The following is a 19,189-nucleotide window of genomic DNA, read 5'->3' as shown; positions in this document are numbered from 1 at the left end:
TCTGACCTTTCCCAAGAAGGTTTAAAAGGGCATATTGGTTATTTAAAATCTGAAAATTATTAAAACATAACCATCCTCATCTCGTATCCTTTTCAAATCACATATAAGTCGTCCCTTTTCCAGTTCATAGCGGTCTCTCTCACGCAAAATTATCTCTTCCTCCTACAGAGAATCAACAATTCAATAACAAGGGATGCATGTATAAAGAAGCGCTTGCAACTTTTGCAATACTTGCAAAATGCAGCATGGAGATAGAGAATGATTTCCATGCTGGATGCTCACTAGACAAGATATAAAAATCTCATCCTGGATGAGGAAATCTTCTTGTGCTCCTGATTCTGCTTCTACACCATCACCTTTGCCTTCATAGCAACAGAAACTAATGTTAATACTCATAAAGTATCCTAATAAATCATAGATAGCAGATAGACATTGTAAAAGCACGAGGAATAATTCTTTTCTTTTTCTTTACTCATTTTTCAATGATAAGTAATATTATTTTTCCTGGGGATCGAGGCCAGGACATCAGTGCAACATCAATCTATCACCTCTAGTGCAACGGGTGGCAATAATAAACGATAATAAACTATTTTCTTCCAAACAGTCACCCATCTGAGTTAGTAACGACTATACATAAACCTTAGGGGCAATATATTACCATACACCCATCAACATATAGGCATCCATGATAGCAAGCGAGAGGCCTATCAGAAAGCAGATCATAAATATGGTAGTAACTTGGAAGGCCACAAAAGCTTCAGATAGTTTCTCATAGTCAGAGACATATGCCAATAATTTAGAGTATAGACAGCAATGCCTTATGACTAAAGATCACAAAAGATCCTTTCTTGATATATAAATTAACCATAGTTTGAAACGTGCCAAAAACATGCACAAAGAGTAGAATGAAGCTACTGCCAAATATTACAAGAAATATGTTTTACCAGATTGTCACTTCTTCAATAATTTCAGCTGCCGCTCAGCAGCCTTGTTGGTTTCTAATAACTATCTCTAAAAATTAAACCATGGAAGAAAACATTACAACCACCTATATAGGCATAGCTGGTTATAAGTCTACCAATAACAACAACATGATAGACTTTATTAGAGCGTGAAGGACGAACAATACAATCCTTAATAATGTGCCCTTGCTGCTTGCAGTAATTACAAAATTTGAGGACAATTAGGGGTAAGATGGCCATATTTCTTGCAACTATAGCACCGTGCGGTGCTCACGTCACGACCCTTTACCTTTCCATAAGCAACATAGGCAACTGAGACAGTATTAGAAACAATGCATGCCTCCTCCATAATATTTTGAGTATTGAGGCGTTGTTCCCACGCAAGAGTTCTCCAAAGCAGGTATACAAGGAAACTACATGCTAATTACCTAGGGTGATTTTAGGAAGCTACACATGTAAACTAAATCTACTTTCCTATTTATGAGTATATATATATTAATAGCTATTAACAAGGCATAATTTATGGCTTTCTATTGACAAGAAGTTCTCTGATTCTCTGCACAAAGGCATTGAAGTACAAACATAATCTCATTGAAGTAAGGATACATAAATCATAATCTCACATTAAAAACAATAAATACAAAATAAGACATTTAAGCATAAAATTTAGTACCTCGTCACCTACCTCAATTATTTCTCATAACATGATCGTTTCGGTTTCTTGGTCCAAAACAAAAAATCACCCAATAACAAGTGAAGGAAAGAAAAAAACCTAGAAATCCACCATAAACTTCCTTGAATCGACAAGGAAAGTAGAAGTGTTGATATCCACAAGAGCAATGAAACGAAATTGCAAGAAAATCACCCAACAACATGAGACAGAAACCAAATCAATACTTTCCCACCAACAATAAACAAAGAAATCAAACTATTTGCATTGAAAATATTAATCATTGAAGACCAATTACACATCAGAGTTTTATTTTATTTTATTTGAAAAAAGATTGGACTTTTTCAAAGGATCAATGACATTGCCCACACAAAATTCATGAAAAAACCTTCAAGCATTTAGACAATCTACAACGAGAACACTAATTATCTAAAACAAGAAAAAATCAAATAAAAATAAAGAAAAAATCAAATTATAAATTTAAAACACAAAAAACATATAAAAAAATTAACGTTAAGATATACAAATTTCACACGAAATTGAATTCATGAAAACAAACTAAAAACCACAACGACCTATGTCATGTGTAACATAAAGAAACTAGTATATAAATGAGATACACATTTGTGAAACATGCCATAAGATCATCAATGAGACAAGCCTCATATTTGAGAGTTTCAGCTCTCCACCGGAGCAAAGAAACAAGTGAGGTCAACATTCTTGAGAATTGTCAACATTTTCTATGACTCTTGCCTTGTTTATGCTCTTAGGTAGCACACACTATGGCCCATTTGTAGTCGCCGCCGGAGAGCCACTTGTGCAGGGGATTTGCCTAATTTCTCTGCAATCACTTTAAGAATTGGATTCTTGAGAACCTCAGTCTTGATCTCCTGCGAACCTTCAGAACCTAATGGTGCATACCCCTAAAAAGAGCAGGGAGGGAAGGAAACAAAGGAAGACAAATCACCATCACAGTAATTATAAATTGACTTTTTCCCCTTTAAAATGAGTAGATTTATTGCATTAGAAAATAAAGATTTATAAACAGACCAGGAGAGAGATCAATATTGCAAAGTCAGTAGCTCTTGACAAGATATTCCAAAAGATAAACTACAATAAACACCATCACTTAGACAGCACAAAGAACAGAAGCTAGACCAGTGCTCCCTAGGTCTAGTTGGTTTGGTGTAATAGTTCCAAACCATTGGCGGCAGCGGTGGCAACAGAAAATAATAATGCAGCAATGATAAATCCAGCACTTCAAAGAAGAAAAAAAGTTTAACTCAAAATGAATAACAGACTGTTAAATCCTTGAATATGTTAGAACATCCTTCATCTATTCATATGCCCTTGTGAGAATCTGGACACCAAAGTGAAATCTGAAAACCTTTAACAACAAAATCAATATGTTGTTGTAAAGGGTTAGGAGAAAATTTATTTAAAAGGGATACATAATAAGGAGCCAACATCTTCATATCAATCTTTTTCAAAGATCCACAAGAAGACTACTACTCAAGCGGTCCTATTTCATACTCACAGATAAGTGAACTCCCTCGGATTGACAAAATGAATGAAGCTTTGGCTGTAGCCATACCGGGTGACATTCCATTTGGTTCACAGCAGGACAGACACATGCTACTGCTAGAAGATCTCCAAGCTTACTTTGATGAGAAGTTGCTGATTCATAAAGTGCCTCATTTCTCTGCAAGAAGCCAGAATGTCAGGTAGGGTAAGGTTTTCAGGTTTATAGCCAATAGAATCCTTCTCCATGCTTACTGGCCAGTGGATCTTCAAGATGATGAAAAACAATTCAGGAAAGTTTGACCAAGAAAGAAATGCTATGACTGAGGATTTTACTTCTAAAATTGTTGAAAGGCAGACCCAGAAAATTTAATGCATAATGTTAATAAAAGTATAACTCAATGTGTATACATACTAGATATAGACCTACATAATCAAGCTGCAACTCAATGTGTATACTCACTTAAATAGTAAAATAAAAATTGATATACTCGTATAAAAAAATTGAAGGATTCACACATCAAAATATAATTAACTCAATCAAGAAAAATAATGAAAATAACAAAAATAATTAAATAAAAGTAGAGGATTGTATAGAAATTTTTTGCTTTTTTTAAATTTAGAAAGATCATTGGGATAATTAGCTCAAAGCGCTTCTGTGTTATATATATATATATATATATAAAAAAAAAAAAAATTCAATGTCATTTCTCATCAATTAATTTCCTTAACGTTTCTGTTATCTAGTCATGTCCCTCCATCCAATTTTAGATGTTAAATGATAATGTGGACTAGCATGAGTCCCACTACTTGATACCTTTTTTTTCTTAAAACCGAATTAAGCATGCTTTATATAGTTTGATTTTATTTATTTCTTTTTCATAACTTGAAAAAGAAAGGAAAAATACATAACATTAAAAATAAAATAGCCCAACAATCTGCATTTCTTTCCAAGATTGAAGGAGATGGAATCAACTTGAATGGTTTTGCTTTTAGGTAGTGTTTTCAGAAAAACTATTGATGTACCGTTTCTTTAAATCAATAAAAGTTTTCTCTTGGAGCTGTTAGAATTGCTTTTTAAATTGCTTTTTAAATTGTTTTTTTATTTTAAAAAAATATTAAATCGAGGTGATTTTTTAGGTATTTTGATTTATTAATATCAAAATTAAAAAATATATATATTATTATTTTATAGATTTTAAATTAAAAAACACCTTGCATTACAAAACACACTTAAAATCAAACAAACCCAGAGTAAAGTTTACAAGAAACTTAATGATATGATTATCAAACACTAAAAATCATATAGATGCTCAATCAAACCTCACGATAAGGATGGATGAAATCCAATAGGTTGGACTAATCTTCAAATTATTATGCATTTGCCATTTCACTAGCTCGTTATTATGCTTGATTGAGTTCCTGATTTAATTTGAGATTAACATTGAGGTCTATGTGATAAAGCTTTTGTCTATGTGATAAAGCTTTTGGCATTTCATAGACTGTTTCCTTCCAGATACGTACACTCTGCAACTTAACGACCTTAGTTTTTAAATTCATTCACTTGGGAAAAGGTACATCTGAAATGGATGAAAGAATCAATCAGGGATGGATTGGTGATGATGCTTATGGGGATGATCTGCTCACCAAATCCTTATAAAAACAGATTTCCAAATTATAGAGGAGGACAGCACGTGGTTTAATGCTAGAAAAGATCATTCCACTTACCTTCTGGTGTTGTCATTCAAAATAATATCACCATGCAACAGCAAGTGCAGCCACGAACAAGACTTGAAGTATTAATTTAGAACTCATCAACGGTGATGAATCTGAAGGTGATTTGGGAGGATCCTCTGATCTTCCTCTAATCCTGGCAGATGTATAGACACCATTTCAGAAAGGCGACCAGTTTTTGCAGCAGCTGCAAATAGGGGGAACGAAAAAAATAAAGATCAGGAGCCAAGCCAGAACAATTTAAAACTGTTTGAGAATGAAGGACACTGTCACTAGAATTGAAAATAATCAGCTCAGAACATGTGTCTTGGATACCATGCACATATTTTAATTTGTGGATATCATCATATAACTAGCATCCAATCCAGCAACTTAAGAGTTTTGTTGACTCACCATCACCGATATTTAGATTGTAAATATTGAATTAATCCATGAGAGAGGGCCATTCATAGACCATATTCTAGTCACAACAAACACAATCCAAGAGACACAAGTTACCTTTGCTTTCAAGGAATCTTTCCTCCTCTCCAACCCTTCTTCCAAGTACATTGATAAGTGACCCAAAATACAGAGCAAATACAGTGCACGTGATTGTGATGACATTGTACGGCATGCTAAAATCAGGAGTTGTCAAAGGTACAAGTAATACTTCAGTGTAAGAGAGAACAGGACTCTTTTCCTGCATCACAGATCCATAATCAATCAAATAAACTTGACTTGTCATCCAGCTAGATGATCATATCACCTGAAATTTAGACAGCGTGGGTGACTTTCTCACAGAGTCATTCATTGCTAGGGAAAAATATGCTTGCATGGAAGTTGGGTAAGGTTATTAAAATTCCTGTTAACATATCATAAAAAGTAGATGAAAAACACAAGTATATTAGCATCTGGAGGGTAATCATCAATGTGCAAAACATCCCTGTTTATCGTAAAAAGCAGATGAAAAACACAAATAAAATACAGTTTGGCAGTATAAGAAACTGTTCTGTGTGCATGTGATCATTCATAACAGAATGTTTTTCCATTATGTTAGACTAGTAGTATCTTTCTCTGTGCATCAATTTACAAGTTGAAAATCATCAGAATAGCAAGATTCAGTGAAATGGAGCATTTACATGACTTAGTTTAATGCCCCCATAGGTTCATTGAGAAAGCTACCATAATGTGCTTTTAGTTTTGGGCAGATTAACAAAGGATGTCCACGCAAAGCATTGACAAAATTTCAAGTTAATTATCCAAAAGCTGAGGCTATAAAAATATCTAGCAGCCAGGAAATTATAATCTATTTGCCGTTTGTCACTGTATCCATAGGCTGGTTTCTCACGATATCAAATATTTTTCCACACTAAATTCATTCATCAATCCACTGTATTTTTCTGAATCAAACTAGAAAACAATGAAGTGCTAAGCCTACCTTAAATCAAACTCTAATATCAAAGCAGCTGATTTCACACCACAAGGAAGCTTCAGAACCATCTGCATCATACCAGGTGATATCTTGTCTTTGGAAGGAAAAACACGCATCTTTTCCACAAAAGCTCCGACTGCCTTTGGTTTGGTTTGATCATCCACAAACAAATGGAGAGAATGATAATATACCCTAATATACCAAGGGACAACTTGGAAAATATTAACATGCAATTCATATCCATCACTAGCACTTTTTGCACCCAGAGGACTGTCATTCAGTTCATCAGTAGATTTCAACAAGATTGCAACTGCACCTCTTTCATTCCCACTTCCCATCAAAAATCGACTAGCATGTAATGGTGGTTGTCAAGCAGGGAATTGACAGGTGAATAAAGTACACAGAATTACATGAATATGCTTAATGCAGAGAGCAATAAAAACAAGGAAATGGCCGACCATTTCATCTTCCAAGACATAAAAAGATATTTCAACATTTATGTAACATCATTGTCAACCGCATGAGTTGACAAAATCCATTTTGCGATTTGTACCTTGTAAGATCTCCGAGCTTCTTTGATGGGAAGTTGCTGGCTCCAATAGCACGAGCCTTGCCAGATTCATAAAGTGCCTCAATTTCTCTCCAAGAAGCCAGAATGTCAGGTTAGGTAAGGTTTTCGGGTTCATTGCCAACAGAATCCTTCTTCATGCTTACGAGCCAGTGGATCTTCAAGACCAATTACACATCAGAGTCTTATTTTGTTTTTTTCTTTTGAAAAAAGATTGGACTTTTTCAAAGGATCAATGACATTGCCCACACAAAATTCATGAAAAAAATCTTCAGGCATTCAGACACTCTGCAACGATAACACTAATTATCTAAAACAATAAAAAATCAAATAAAAATAAAGACAGAATAAAATTATACATTTAAAACCCAAAAAACATATTAAAAAAATTAACGTTAAGATTTCAAGATTTCACACGAAATTGAGTTCTTGAAAACAAACTAAAAACCACAAAAATCTATCTTAGCACATTAAAAAAAATCTCATCGAATGAACAAATCAAAGTTAAAAAAAGATAGTTATCAAGATTAACATAAAAATAACCCGTAAGCTATCCTTGTCTTTATCATCAATGCCATGTCCAAAATTCTCCTAAATCACCACCACCATCTCTGCCACCTCCACAAGAAAGACCAGTACGCGGCGATCAAAAATATCGCAGCCGCCACCGTCACCTAGATCTCCCGGCACTAAAAACTCCAGCATTGCCGTTTCAAACATTCCGCCTCGCAGTTTCACCTCTCTCTCTAATTTTAATCGATAACTGAATCAAACAATGGTAAATTAAGGTTTAAAATAATAATGAGAGAGAGCGTTTTGAAGAGTAAAATAGAAAGACTATTTCCAGAGAGAAAATGGTATTTTCATTTATTTATTTATTTTTGAGAGAGAGAGAGAGAGAAGACCGTTGTAGATGGTTGAATTCTGGATATTAATAGCAACGGAGAAGGTAGAGCTCGGGAAACTTTTTCAAAAAAATTAAGGTTGGTTTTTTATTATGACAGCCCTTGATATTGTTTTGTCATTACGGGCTAAATGCCAATGCTTCTTATTTTATGCATGTAAAGGTTGTTTTTATTGTTATTATTATTAATTTGGAAACTTAAGCATTTGGAATTATAATTAATAGCTTGAAAAATTACACGACTTAATTAAATTTGCGTATGTACTATTTTATTTGCCGTTTGGGTTCAACGGTTTCAACTAATTTTTTAAAATATTAAAAGTGCTAATAAATTTTTAGTTGTATAATTAAATATAGTTTAATGGGTAAATTTTGAAATCTTACCACCTATTTGTTTAACTCTAGTTGTAAACTAAATTACGCTGGAGGTAGCCGAACTAAAATAATTGATTTTATGGATATAAATATAAATTTAATAATTAATAAAAATATAATTTAGCATGTAAAAAAACTTCAATGTGATAATTATTTTAAAAAAATTATTAAAATAAGGATATATTGAAATTGAGTCCCCCAATGACCTATGTCATAGATCCCATTAAATTTAATAATTTTTTTATAAATATTTTTTTTAATTGTATGATAAAAATATATATTTATAAAATTAAGCACTAACTTATAGAAATAATAATTATAGAAAGCAAATAAAAATAAATCATGTGATTTATTTACAAACCAATCTAATATTGAAGGGCAAAATTGATTAAAAAAATAAAAATAATTAAAGAATCAAAAACAAAAAAAAAGCATATCTAGGTAAACTCGTCAAACCTATAAATCAAGTAATTGGACTAGCACATCAAACCTGCGAACCGGGTTATGAGCTCCAATGAGATTATAATTTATTTTTATTTTTAAATTATTGTTTATTTAATTATAAGATAACAAAAATAGACAATCGCAAAATTAAACATCAACTAAATACGATCGCATGCAGGCCTACTGGTTTAAGTCTGCGCATATGGGCCTCTAATGTTTTTTTTTTAAGTTAAAGGTGGAGATGACATCTCATCTGCCCCAATGCTTTTTAAAAATAAAAAATAAAAAAAGATAAAGTGTTGTTTGAAATCCTAAAATCATGTCACTATAATGGTAAAAAAATCAAAGTTTATTGTTTTTTTTTCTTTCAAAAACTCATTTTCAACTTGTTTTTTATCAACATTCTATGAACCTTATTAAACCTTATTAAAAACTTGCAAGAAACCTAAAATCAACTAGAAACCAAAAATTTTCTTGAGCTTGGATTATTTTTTTTTGTGTGTTTTCAAGGTAAAAAAAAAAGACATAATCTTAAGTCCTTCTATAATATGTAACATTTTGACACAAACACTATATGTTTTGGTTACCTAAAGCTTCCCTAACAATAACTTTCTCTCTCTAAATTGGGATTTGACAATCCCCTCTCTCTCCTCTATAATAAAAGGACCAAGAAAAGAGGAAAATGAAGGTTTGTGTCAAAATATATTTTTTGAAAATTATAGGAACTGGATACCTAAATGTTTAAAAAAATGGTGGATGAAAATGAAATTCTCATACAAATTGCATATCTACTATTAATTTTACTTGTTTTTGTCATTTCAGTCTGATGGCTTTCAATTCAACCCCCACCCCTCAAAAACATGCTATAGAGTCCTAATTTTGGCTCAAAATGGCTTAATTGTGCAAAAAAAAAGTTTTGGGATAAAATTGAAAATTTTAAAAACTTCATTATTATAATCCACAAAGAAATGTGAAAGAATTAACAATAATTAAATTGTAGTAAAAACGCCACATCGTTTAGCTTTTCTTATAATAGATATCATAAAAATTAATTAGACAAAGTTTCTCTCTTTAAAAACTAATCTTCTTCTCTTGATTATCTAAACCTAAATTAATGAGACATATTAAAAGCTCATAAATCATGGAAGGAGAATTCCAATTTTGAAGTTTTATTTCTTTGAGTGAGTGACCTTTTTTTAGTGATATTATGTAAAGCTTGGAACCTATATGCCACTGTAATGGTCAAAAAATCAACGTCCTTTGTTTTTTTTCCTTTCAAAAACTCATTTTCAACTTGTTTTTTACCAACACCTTACGAACCTTGTTAAAAACTTGCCTAAAACCTAAAATCAACTAGAAACTAAAAATCTTCTTAAGCTTGGATTTGATTTTTTTTTAGTGTTTTCAAAGTGGTAAAAAAAAACACATAATCTTAAGTCCTCCTATTATATGTAACCTTTTGACACAAACACTATATGTTTTGATTACCTAAAGCTTCCCCAACAATAACTTTCTCTCTCTAAATTTGGATTTGACGACCCCCTCTCTCTCCTTTATAATAAAAGGACCAAGAAAAGAGGAAAATGAAGGTTGGTGTCAAAATATATTTTTTAAAAAATTATAGGAACTAGATACCTAAATGTTTTAAAAAATGGTGGATGAAAATGAAATTCTCATTCAAATTACATACCTACTATTAATTTTACTCGCTTTTGTCACTTCAGTCTCATGGCTTTCAATTCAACCCCCGCCCCTAAAAAACATGCTATGGAGTTCTAATTTTAAATCAAAATGGCTCAATTATGCAAAAGAAAAGTTTTGGGATGAAATTGAAAATTTTAAAAAAATTTATTATTGTAATCCACAATGAAATGTGAAAGAATAAACAGTAATTAAATTGTAGTAAAAACGCCACATCTTTTAGCTTTTCTTATAATAGATATCATAAAAATTAATTAGACAAAGTTTCTCTCTTTAAACACTAATCTTCTTTTCTCTTGATTATCTAAACCTAAATTAATAAGATATACTGAAAGCTCATAAATCATCAAAGGTTAATGTTTTTATCATCAAATGAAACTATTTGGCGAAGTTCTGACCTTTCCCAAGAAGGTTTAAAAGGGCATATTGGTTATTTAAAATCTGAAAATTATTAAAACATAACCATCCTCATCTCGTATCCTTTTCAAATCACATATAAGTCGTCCCTTTTCCAGTTCATAGCGGTCTCTCTCACGCAAAATTATCTCTTCCTCCTACAGAGAATCAACAATTCAATAACAAGGGATGCATGTATAAAGAAGCGCTTGCAACTTTTGCAATACTTGCAAAATGCAGCATGGAGATAGAGAATGATTTCCATGCTGGATGCTCACTAGACAAGATATAAAAATCTCATCCTGGATGAGGAAATCTTCTTGTGCTCCTGATTCTGCTTCTACACCATCACCTTTGCCTTCATAGCAACAGAAACTAATGTTAATACTCATAAAGTATCCTAATAAATCATAGATAGCAGATAGACATTGTAAAAGCACGAGGAATAATTCTTTTCTTTTTCTTTACTCATTTTTCAATGATAAGTAATATTATTTTTCCTGGGGATCGAGGCCAGGACATCAGTGCAACATCAATCTATCACCTCTAGTGCAACGGGTGGCAATAATAAACGATAATAAACTATTTTCTTCCAAACAGTCACCCATCTGAGTTAGTAACGACTATACATAAACCTTAGGGGCAATATATTACCATACACCCATCAACATATAGGCATCCATGATAGCAAGCGAGAGGCCTATCAGAAAGCAGATCATAAATATGGTAGTAACTTGGAAGGCCACAAAAGCTTCAGATAGTTTCTCATAGTCAGAGACATATGCCAATAATTTAGAGTATAGACAGCAATGCCTTATGACTAAAGATCACAAAAGATCCTTTCTTGATATATAAATTAACCATAGTTTGAAACGTGCCAAAAACATGCACAAAGAGTAGAATGAAGCTACTGCCAAATATTACAAGAAATATGTTTTACCAGATTGTCACTTCTTCAATAATTTCAGCTGCCGCTCAGCAGCCTTGTTGGTTTCTAATAACTATCTCTAAAAATTAAACCATGGAAGAAAACATTACAACCACCTATATAGGCATAGCTGGTTATAAGTCTACCAATAACAACAACATGATAGACTTTATTAGAGCGTGAAGGACGAACAATACAATCCTTAATAATGTGCCCTTGCTGCTTGCAGTAATTACAAAATTTGAGGACAATTAGGGGTAAGATGGCCATATTTCTTGCAACTATAGCACCGTGCGGTGCTCACGTCACGACCCTTTACCTTTCCATAAGCAACATAGGCAACTGAGACAGTATTAGAAACAATGCATGCCTCCTCCATAATATTTTGAGTATTGAGGCGTTGTTCCCACGCAAGAGTTCTCCAAAGCAGGTATACAAGGAAACTACATGCTAATTACCTAGGGTGATTTTAGGAAGCTACACATGTAAACTAAATCTACTTTCCTATTTATGAGTATATATATATTAATAGCTATTAACAAGGCATAATTTATGGCTTTCTATTGACAAGAAGTTCTCTGATTCTCTGCACAAAGGCATTGAAGTACAAACATAATCTCATTGAAGTAAGGATACATAAATCATAATCTCACATTAAAAACAGTAAATACAATAGAAGACATTTAAGCATAAAATTTAGTACCTCGTCACCTACCTCAATTATTTCTCATAACATGATCGTTTCGGTTTCTTGGTCCAAAACAAAAAATCACCCAATAACAAGTGAAGGAAAGAAAAAAACCTAGAAATCCACCATAAACTTCCTTGAATCGACAAGGAAAGTAGAAGTGTTGATATCCACAAGAGCAATGAAACGAAATTGCAAGAAAATCACCCAACAACATGAGACAGAAACCAAATCAATACTTTCCCACCAACAATAAACAAAGAAATCAAACTATTTGCATTGAAAATATTAATCATTGAAGACCAATTACACATCAGAGTTTTATTTTATTTTATTTGAAAAAAGATTGGACTTTTTCAAAGGATCAATGACATTGCCCACACAAAATTCATGAAAAAACCTTCAAGCATTTAGACAATCTACAACGAGAACACTAATTATCTAAAACAAGAAAAAATCAAATAAAAATAAAGAAAAAATCAAATTATAAATTTAAAACACAAAAAACATATAAAAAAATTAACGTTAAGATATACAAATTTCACACGAAATTGAATTCATGAAAACAAACTAAAAACCACAACGACCTATGTCATGTGTAACATAAAGAAACTAGTATATAAATGAGATACACATTTGTGAAACATGCCATAAGATCATCAATGAGACAAGCCTCATATTTGAGAGTTTCAGCTCTCCACCGGAGCAAAGAAACAAGTGAGGTCAACATTCTTGAGAATTGTCAACATTTTCTATGACTCTTGCCTTGTTTATGCTCTTAGGTAGCACACACTATGGCCCATTTGTAGTCGCCGCCGGAGAGCCACTTGTGCAGGGGATTTGCCTAATTTCTCTGCAATCACTTTAAGAATTGGATTCTTGAGAACCTCAGTCTTGATCTCCTGCGAACCTTCAGAACCTAATGGTGCATACCCCTAAAAAGAGCAGGGAGGGAAGGAAACAAAGGAAGACAAATCACCATCACAGTAATTATAAATTGACTTTTTCCCCTTTAAAATGAGTAGATTTATTGCATTAGAAAATAAAGATTTATAAACAGACCAGGAGAGAGATCAATATTGCAAAGTCAGTAGCTCTTGACAAGATATTCCAAAAGATAAACTACAATAAACACCATCACTTAGACAGCACAAAGAACAGAAGCTAGACCAGTGCTCCCTAGGTCTAGTTGGTTTGGTGTAATAGTTCCAAACCATTGGCGGCAGCGGTGGCAACAGAAAATAATAATGCAGCAATGATAAATCCAGCACTTCAAAGAAGAAAAAAAGTTTAACTCAAAATGAATAACAGACTGTTAAATCCTTGAATATGTTAGAACATCCTTCATCTATTCATATGCCCTTGTGAGAATCTGGACACCAAAGTGAAATCTGAAAACCTTTAACAACAAAATCAATATGTTGTTGTAAAGGGTTAGGAGAAAATTTATTTAAAAGGGATACATAATAAGGAGCCAACATCTTCATATCAATCTTTTTCAAAGATCCACAAGAAGACTACTACTCAAGCGGTCCTATTTCATACTCACAGATAAGTGAACTCCCTCGGATTGACAAAATGAATGAAGCTTTGGCTGTAGCCATACCGGGTGACATTCCATTTGGTTCACAGCAGGACAGACACATGCTACTGCTAGAAGATCTCCAAGCTTACTTTGATGAGAAGTTGCTGATTCATAAAGTGCCTCATTTCTCTGCAAGAAGCCAGAATGTCAGGTAGGGTAAGGTTTTCAGGTTTATAGCCAATAGAATCCTTCTCCATGCTTACTGGCCAGTGGATCTTCAAGATGATGAAAAACAATTCAGGAAAGTTTGACCAAGAAAGAAATGCTATGACTGAGGATTTTACTTCTAAAATTGTTGAAAGGCAGACCCAGAAAATTTAATGCATAATGTTAATAAAAGTATAACTCAATGTGTATACATACTAGATATAGACCTACATAATCAAGCTGCAACTCAATGTGTATACTCACTTAAATAGTAAAATAAAAATTGATATACTCGTATAAAAAAATTGAAGGATTCACACATCAAAATATAATTAACTCAATCAAGAAAAATAATGAAAATAACAAAAATAATTAAATAAAAGTAGAGGATTGTATAGAAATTTTTTGCTTTTTTTAAATTTAGAAAGATCATTGGGATAATTAGCTCAAAGCGCTTCTGTGTTATATATATATATATATATATAAAAAAAAAAAAAAATTCAATGTCATTTCTCATCAATTAATTTCCTTAACGTTTCTGTTATCTAGTCATGTCCCTCCATCCAATTTTAGATGTTAAATGATAATGTGGACTAGCATGAGTCCCACTACTTGATACCTTTTTTTTCTTAAAACCGAATTAAGCATGCTTTATATAGTTTGATTTTATTTATTTCTTTTTCATAACTTGAAAAAGAAAGGAAAAATACATAACATTAAAAATAAAATAGCCCAACAATCTGCATTTCTTTCCAAGATTGAAGGAGATGGAATCAACTTGAATGGTTTTGCTTTTAGGTAGTGTTTTCAGAAAAACTATTGATGTACCGTTTCTTTAAATCAATAAAAGTTTTCTCTTGGAGCTGTTAGAATTGCTTTTTAAATTGCTTTTTAAATTGTTTTTTTATTTTAAAAAAATATTAAATCGAGGTGATTTTTTAGGTATTTTGATTTATTAATATCAAAATTAAAAAATATATATATTATTATTTTATAGATTTTAAATTAAAAAACACCTTGCATTACAAAACACACTTAAAATCAAACAAACCCAGAGTAAAGTTTACAAGAAACTTAATGATATGATTATCAAACACTAAAAATCATATAGATGCTCAATCAAACCTCACGATAAGGATGGATGAAATCCAATAGGTTGGACTAATCTTCAAATTATTATGCATTTGCCATTTCACTAGCTCGTTATTATGCTTGATTGAGTTCCTGATTTAATTTGAGATTAACATTGAGGTCTATGTGATAAAGCTTTTGTCTATGTGATAAAGCTTTTGGCATTTCATAGACTGTTTCCTTCCAGATACGTACACTCTGCAACTTAACGACCTTAGTTTTTAAATTCATTCACTTGGGAAAAGGTACATCTGAAATGGATGAAAGAATCAATCAGGGATGGATTGGTGATGATGCTTATGGGAAAAGGTACATCTGAAATGGATGAAAGAATCAATCAGGGATGGATTGGTGATGATGCTTATGGGAAAAGGTACATCTGAAATGGATGAAAGAATCAATCAGGGATGGATTGGTGATGATGCTTATGGGAAAAGGTACATCTGAAATGGATGAAAGAATCAATCAGGGATGGATTGGTGATGATGCTTATGGGGATGATCTGCTCACCAAATCCTTATAAAAACAGATTTCCAAATTATAGAGGAGGACAGCACGTGGTTTAATGCTAGAAAAGATCATTCCACTTACCTTCTGGTGTTGTCATTCAAAATAATATCACCATGCAACAGCAAGTGCAGCCACGAACAAGACTTGAAGTATTAATTTAGAACTCATCAACGGTGATGAATCTGAAGGTGATTTGGGAGGTTCCTTTGATCTTCCTCTAATTTTGGCAGACATTCTGGACACCATTTCAGAAAGGCGACCAGTTTTTGCAGCAGCTGCAAATAGGGGGAACGAAAAAAATAAAGATCAGGAGCCAAGCCAGAACAATTTAAAACTGTTTGAGAATGAAGGACACTGTCACTAGAATTGAAAATAATCAGCTCAGAACATGTGTCTTGGATACCATGCACATATTTTAATTTGTGGATATCATCATATAACTAGCATCCAATCCAGCAACTTAAGAGTTTTGTTGATTCACCATCACCGATATTTAGATTGTAAATATTGAATTAATCCATGAGAGAGGGCCATTCATAGACCATATTCTAGTCACAACAAACACAATCCAAGAGACACAAGTTACCTTTGCTTTCAAGGAATCTTTCCTCCTCTCCAACCCTTCTTCCAAGTACATTGATAAGTGACCCAAAATACAGAGCAAATACAGTGCACGTGATTGTGATGACATTGTACGGCATGCTAAAATCAGGAGTTGTCAAAGGTACAAGTAATACTTCAGTGTAAGAGAGAACAGGACTCTTTTCCTGCATCACAGATCCATAATCAATCAAATAAACTTGACTTGTCATCCAGCTAGATGATCATATCACCTGAAATTTAGACAGCATGGGTGACTTTCTCACAGAGTCATTCACTGCTAGGGAAAAACATGCTTGCATGGAAGTTGGGTAAGCTTATTGCAGCTGACAGAATATCAAATCCTTGATTAGCATCTGGAGGGTAATCATCAATGTGCAAAACATCCCTGTTTATCGTAAAAAGCAGATGAAAAACACAAATAAAATACAGTTTGGCAGTATAAGAAACTGTTCTGTGTGCATGTGATCATTCATAACAGAATGTTTTTCCATTATGTTAGACTAGTAGTATCTTTCTCTGTGCATCAATTTACAAGTTGAAAATCATCAGAATAGCAAGATTCAGTGAAATGGAGCATTTACATGACTTAGTTTAATGCCCCCATAGGTTCATTGAGAAAGCTACCATAATGTGCTTTTAGTTTTGGGCAGATTAACAAAGGATGTCCACGCAAAGCATTGACAAAATTTCAAGTTAATTATCCAAAAGCTGAGGCTATAAAAATATCTAGCAGCCAGGAAATTATAATCTATTTGCCGTTTGTCACTGTATCCATAGGCTGGTTTCTCACGATATCAAATATTTTTCCACACTAAATTCATTCATCAATCCACTGTATTTTTCTGAATCAAACTAGAAAACAATGAAGTGCTAAGCCTACCTTAAATCAAACTCTAATATCAAAGCAGCTGATTTCACACCACAAGGAAGCTTCAGAACCATCTGCATCATACCAGGTGATATCTTGTCTTTGGAAGGAAAAACATGCATCTTTTCCATAAAAGCTCCGACTGCATTTGGTTTGATCATCCACAAACAAATGGAGAGAATGATAATATACCCTAATATACCAAGGGACAACTTGGAAAATATTAACATGCAATTCATATCCATCACTAGCACTTTTTGCACCCAGAGGACTGTCATTCAGTTCATCAGTAGATTTCAACAAGATTGCAACTGCACCTCTTTCATTCCCACTTCCCATCAAAAATCGACTAGCATGTAATGGTGGTTGTCAAGCAGGGAATTGACAGGTGAATAAAGTACACAGAATTACATGAATATGCTTAATGCAGAGAGCAATAAAAACAAGGAAATGGCCGACCATTTCATCTTCCAAGACATAAAAAGGTATTTCAACATTTATGTAACACCATTGTCAAGCGCAGTGAGTTGACACAATCCATTTTGCGATTTGTACCTTTTAAGATCTCCAAGCTTCTGCGATGAGAAGTTGCTGACTCCAATAGCACAAGCCTTGCCAGATTCATAAAGTGCCTCAATTTCTCTCCAAGAAGCCAGAATGTCAGGTTAGGTAAGGTTTTCGGGTTCATTGCCAACAGAATCCTTCTTCATGCTTACGAGCCAGTGGATCTTCAAGACCAATTACACATCAGAGTTTTATTTTGTTTTATTCTTTTGAAAAAAGATTGGACTTTTTCGAAGGATCAATGAGATTGCCCACACAAAATTCATGAAAAAAATCTTCAGGCATTCAGACACTCTACAACGATAACGCTAATTATCTAAAACAATAAAAAATCAAATAAAAATAAAGAAAGAATATAATTATACATTTAAAACCCAAAAAATATAAAAAAAAAAATTAACGTTAAGATTTCAAGATTTCACACGAAATTGAATTCATGAAACAAACTAAAAACCACAAAAATCTATCTCAGCACATTAAAAAAAAAAATCTCATCGAATGAACAAATCAAAGTTTAAAAAGATAATAATCAAGATTAACATAAAAATAACCCGTAAGCTATCCTTGTCTTTATCATCAATGCCACGTCTAGAATTCTCCTAAATCACCACCACCATCTCTGCCACCTCCACAAGAAAGACCAGTACGCGGCGATCAAAAATATCGCAGCCGCCACCGTCACCTAGATCTCCCGGCACTAAAAACTCCAGCATTGCGGTTTCAAACATTCCGCCTCGCAGTTTCACCTCTCTCTCTAATTTTAGTCGATAACTGAATCAAACAATGGTAAATTAGGGTTTAAAATAATAATGAGAGAGCAGGAGAGAGCGTTTTGAAGAGTAAAATAGAAAGACTATTTCCAGAGAGAAAGTGGTATTTTCATTTATTTTTTTAGAGAGAGAGAGAGAGAGTAGACCGTTGTTGATGGTTGAAGAGCTCGGGAAATTTTTTCAAAAAAATTAAGGTTGGTTTTTTATCATGACAGCCCTTGATATTGTTTTGTCATTACGGGATGGTGGAAGCTTTGAAGAGTATGGTTTGGTTGTTTTGGAGGGTGGTGTTGGGAGAGGGAGCTCCACGGGCTAAATGCCAATGCTCATTATTTTATGCATGTAAAGGTGGTTTTTATTGTTATTATTATTAATTTGGAAAATTAAGCATTCTGTAATTTGGTTGGAATTATAATTAATAGCTCGTAAAATTACACAACTTAATTAACCTTACATATGTACTATTTTATTTGCCGTTTCGGGTTCAACTAATTTTTTAAAATATTAAAAGTGCTAATAAATTTTTAGTTGTATAATTAAATATAACTTAATGGGTAAATTTTGAAATTTTATAGTCTATTTGTTTAACTCTAGTTGTAAACTAAATTGCAATTAAGCTGGCATGATTTAAAATAATTGATTTTATAAATTTAAATATAAATTTAATAATTTGTAAAAACATGACTTAATTTTTCAAAAAAATTAAAGT

The 19,189-nt window shown here is 32.9% G+C and overlaps 1 long non-coding RNA gene and 2 pseudogenes across 2 annotated transcripts; all 3 read right to left on the bottom strand.

Annotated features, from left to right (window-relative positions):
- Positions 1 to 2,208: 2,208 nt before the first annotated feature.
- On the bottom strand, positions 2,209 to 4,983 carry LOC105115249 (uncharacterized). 2 transcript variants are annotated; one of them, XR_840304.1, is made up of 3 exons: positions 4,882 to 4,983; positions 3,170 to 3,334; positions 2,209 to 2,555 (listed from the first exon to the last, which is right to left on the bottom strand). It is a non-coding gene; the product is annotated as an uncharacterized LOC105115249 (long non-coding RNA). The 2 variants fall into 2 exon arrangements; XR_840303.1 differs by lacking the exon at positions 4,882 to 4,983 and adding an exon at positions 3,569 to 3,602 and having other exon boundaries at positions 3,170 to 3,420.
- A 2-nt stretch (positions 4,984 to 4,985) lies between these two features.
- Positions 4,986 to 7,891, bottom strand: LOC105115250 (GPI transamidase component PIG-T-like; annotated as a pseudogene).
- A 4,923-nt stretch (positions 7,892 to 12,814) lies between these two features.
- On the bottom strand, positions 12,815 to 18,006 carry LOC105115251 (GPI transamidase component PIG-T-like; annotated as a pseudogene).
- Positions 18,007 to 19,189: the final 1,183 nt, after the last annotated feature.

Source organism: Populus euphratica, unplaced genomic scaffold (assembly GCF_000495115.2).
Source record: "Populus euphratica unplaced genomic scaffold, PopEup_1.0 scaffold656.1, whole genome shotgun sequence".
Classification (NCBI taxonomy): Eukaryota; Viridiplantae; Streptophyta; class Magnoliopsida; order Malpighiales; family Salicaceae; genus Populus; species Populus euphratica.
The sequence above is the reverse complement of the archived record's forward strand: the minus strand, read 5'-3'. Positions and strand labels throughout refer to the sequence as shown.